Source organism: Bos indicus x Bos taurus, chromosome 17, assembly GCF_003369695.1.
Source record: "Bos indicus x Bos taurus breed Angus x Brahman F1 hybrid chromosome 17, Bos_hybrid_MaternalHap_v2.0, whole genome shotgun sequence".
NCBI lineage: Eukaryota > Metazoa > Chordata > Mammalia > Artiodactyla > Bovidae > Bos > Bos indicus x Bos taurus.
Window position 1 is genome coordinate 17,501,198 of NC_040092.1, and position 4,283 is coordinate 17,505,480.

At 45.2% G+C, this 4,283-nt stretch overlaps 1 non-coding gene across 1 annotated transcript; it reads left to right on the forward strand.

Annotated features, from left to right (window-relative positions):
• The first annotated feature begins 619 nt into the window (after positions 1–619).
• On the forward strand, positions 620–692 carry TRNAE-CUC. The gene has a single exon. It is a non-coding gene; the product is annotated as a tRNA-Glu (tRNA).
• The last annotated feature ends 3,591 nt before the right edge of the window (positions 693–4,283 follow it).

Below are 4,283 nucleotides of genomic sequence, written 5' to 3' on the forward strand. Positions count from 1 at the left end.
AGACATGAATTTTGAAAGCTGGACTTCTAGAGGCGAAAACTATTTCAGAACCATTTTAGCTAGTGTACCTTTCCAGGACATTGAGCAGCCTCTCACTGTAATTCTGGAAGCTTATAAGAGCCCGAAAGGTGGTCTGCAGTTGGTTTTTAATCTGGATTTTGAATTCTTTCTACCTTAAGGCCAGGAAGAGATGAACAGTCTGTCGTGTTATACACAATGACTGTGGCCTTGGGGGCCTAATATTGAACTTCTTTGGGGCAGAAACTTCTCACTAGAACGGAGCTGCGCTGGTGCAGACACTTGTTACCCTAAGGCTAATTACCATTTCCGTAGTGTAGTGGTTATCAAGTTCACCTCACAAGGCTAATTACCAAGGACACAACATGAACTAAATCAGCTTTGCTTCTTTTCAGACTGTTCTAAATCCTCAATCCAAAACTCCTTTCAGATCCAGCATATCTTGAAATAAGAGAGGTTTGTCTGGGACTGGGGAAAGGGAGGGTCCATCAAAGGGTGAAATCACCAGCAAAATCTTGGACCATGAAGGTGCTTGACACCTAGGATGAATCTACCCTAGCACAACACAGCTGACTCTAAAAAAAAATCAGAGTGAGGGACTTCCCTGGTGGTCCAGTGGCCAAGACTCTGCACTCTCAATGCAGGGGGCCTGGGTTCGATCCCTGGTCAGGGAACTAGGTCCCACAAGCCACAACTAAAAGATACTGCTTGCTGCAACAAGTTCCCGTGCAGACGAAAAAAAAAAAATGAGTCTATGGCACTGAATCGGAAAAACAGTTCTGACTTGCCCTCTGTGGAGACGTCTTCTGCCATCTTCTGCTGGGAAGAAGCTGCAAGTCCCAGAACAAACCTACTTGATTTGTTTCCTCATTTAAAAAGAACAATTGAGATCCCGCCAGCTATATGGATTCCTGATTCTAAATTCTTCATTCTTTGGTTGTGGCCCAACGGGCTAAAAGTTCAGACTTTTCCCTGGAGGGCCGAGAGAGGGCGAGTGCCATTAAGAGAAGGTGTTTCCACCACTTGAGAAACTTGCTTGTATCACTTACATCATTACCATTGTGCTTAACACCAGCAGGCTGAGGTGCTAAATGGAAAAGAAGGAACGCAAGCTAATTTCTGGGCAGAAGAACAGATCACAGAGAAAGACCTAGAAGTGAAGAAGAAGAAATGGAAATTTTCAGAAGGAATCAAGAGAGTTGCTGGCTTGGAGACACTCCAGCGGACAGCAAATTGGAACTTATCGCACAAAGCCAGCGGGTCCTGCAGCAGCATTCTCCTGGAATTATCTTTTGTGAAGAATCTAGCCCTCATCGTAGCCGTGTCCACTCACACATCCTGATTAGTTTATGCATGCTTGGAAACTCTGAGCCCAAAACCGCTCGCCAAAGTGACCGCAACAGAAGAGCCACGTCATGACTCCCCCACCTCCCCACTCCACCTGTCCTTGGGGAAACAAATGAAAAGCCTGCTTTCGAAACGCACGCCCCAGGAAAACAGCCTTTCGGTTGCATTTGTTTCTATGCTGTGCAAAATCAACACTGACTGGCTTTGATCCCAAACAGGGCCAACTGCGGACACTGAGATTTCTGCAGCCTTCGGCAGCCCTCCCCACCCCCAGCACATTCAACTTCAATTACGTGGGAACAGGCCCGGGGCCGGGGGCTGCCGCCAGATTCTCCTGGCCCAGCTTAGGAGGCCCCGTGCTGTGGCCCAGAATCTTTCCTAAAAGTCTCTGCAGGATTGCTCGGTCGCTGCCAATCCTGCACTTTCTGTTTGGCTAGATTCCTGGCTCTGTTTGATCAGAGTCAGGCGAAGGCTCTCTCCTGCTCCTTTTCCTCCTGTATGCCGGGATCTCCTCTCCCTGCAATCCCACGGCCTCTCACAGTTTTATGTAAATAAAGACATCCTGCTGCTTTTCAGAAACAGAATAATCCCCCAAAGATGACCCACACCATGCAGTCCTCAGCAAAGGGCTGCCTTTTTGATGAACTCTGTTCAAACACTTTTCACCTGCTGAGATAATATTCTTGTACAAAGGGAGGTAATTAATGTCAAAGAATCCTGATTGGATTATTGTTGGCTCCTGTGAACCCAAGTAGACAGGGAAAAACCTAAAACATTGTAAAGTTTAAAAAAAAAATTAAAAAATGAATTATGGTAGAAAAAAAAAAAACCATTAAACTAAAACAACACCCCTCTGAGAGACCTCTTTTCCAGCCCTGGTTACCCCAAGTAGAAATCCAGAGGGGCAGACCCCAAATCTGTTTTCTTTGGTAGGACCCAGAGCTGACAGAGTCACTTTGCTCTTGCCAAGAATCAGAAGCGGAAGAAAGTCCTGTCTTTGCTGAGGTGTTTGTTTCCAAGGCAAGCTCGCATTTGTTGAATTCCAAACCATGTACCAAATTACAGTTGCTGTGTCGGGTGCTTTCCGTGTACTCAGCGCGCGCCTGTAAAGTAGGTAGTTACCCCATTTTACAAATCAGGAAACCAGGGCTCAGCGGCGGACATTTCAGCATTGACATGAGGTGACATAGCTGATACACGTGACAAGGGCAGCTCCCCATTTCAGCACTGTTTGACCCCCAAATCTGGGCTCCTTGCTACTCCTCTCCACTGCTCCCCTAATGTTGGAAACTGGGGACAAAGGACATGGCCCCCAATTCCTGTTTTGTGGTTGCCTTGGGAAAAGAGCAGAGTATTGGCTTAAGACTACTTTTGTGTGAGGACTGTAGTTCTGTCCGCCCACCCTCTGCAAGCCTTGCCCTCTCCTCATGGAACTGTCTGACTTCTCTCTGGCTCTTTCCCACTCAGGCCGGGCCTGAGCCAGAGCTGATAAAGGAGAGAGAAAACTTCACCAGTACTTCCCCCCATTCCACCCAAGGGCAGACTCTGGGAAATTGCCTCTCGTGGCCCTCTTCATTCAGGGGGCTCAGGGCCCAGGCCACACCAAGCAAGTAAGCTGACATCTCAGTTCATTTACATGGAGCTTCCCTAGCTGGAAAAGTTGCTTCTGGAACAAAACTATCTAGACCCTGAGGAGTCCTTTCTTTGAGCGTGTAGACTCAGTTACTGCCCCCAAAGGCACAGTCAGACAGGCATAAACAGGCTAACTGGAAACTTTAAATTCTGGAGGGATCAGCTTAATTTGTGGCTTCGATTTATTACAGAATAAATAGGAGAGAGAGAAAACCTAGAACAAGATTTTTATAAACTACTGAGGGATATAAAGCAGTGTTAATTTGGTAGGTATAGACTGATGTGTGTACAAATGTCTTCCAAAAGCTTTTTCTGTTTTTTTTTTTTCTAATTGAAATATAGTGATTTACCATGGTGTGTTAATTTCTGCTGTTCAGCAAAGTGATTTATACATATATGCATTTTTTAATACTTTTCCATTATGGTTTATCTCGAGGTATTAAATATAGTTCCCTCACTTTCACTTTTCACCTTCATGCCTTAGAGAAGAAAATGGCAACCCACTCCAGTGTTCTTGCCTGGAGAATCCCAGGGACGGGGGAGTCTGGTGGGCTGCCGTCTCTGGGGTTGCACAGAGTCGGACCCGACTGAAGCGACTTGGCAGCAGCAGCAGTGCAATATTATACAATAGGACCTTGTTGTTTATTCTATATCCAACTTTATTTCTTTTATATTATCACAAGTCAAATTCAATTTGAGAGATTCAAAACCAATTTTTGTTATGTAACTCACATCTCCACTTATTTCTACTTATCCTATTTACAATTATGTATTCTAAGTGCTATAAAACAATAGTAAGAGCTTTCTCTTTTAAAATACACAAGTAGGGGACTTCCCTGGTTGTCCAGTGGCTAAGACTCTGTGCTCCCAATGCAGGGGGTGCACGTTCAATCCCTGTTCAGGGAACTAGATCCCATATGTTGCAACTAAGACCCAAGGCAGCCAAATAAATAAAAATAAAAACTAAATATTTTTTCAAAAGAAGATGAATTGGGAAGGGCAATAAGAAGAAGGCACAGAAATGCCGCGGGATTCAGAAGAGGGCAGGATAACTGGGCATGGAGAGGCTGTGGGGACAAGGCCTTGGTTGAGATGGACCTTGCCTACCCTGCATCCTCTGTGGAGCTCTAAGACCAGTGTGGAAAGTGTTGTCTTGAGCAAATTCTATCTGAGTTACAGGAGAATGAGGATGCCTCCAGCTACAAGTAATAGAATCTCAACTCAAAATGGCTTACACAATAAGAGATTAATTATTTCACAAAACAAGGATGGAGGCAGGTCAAGTT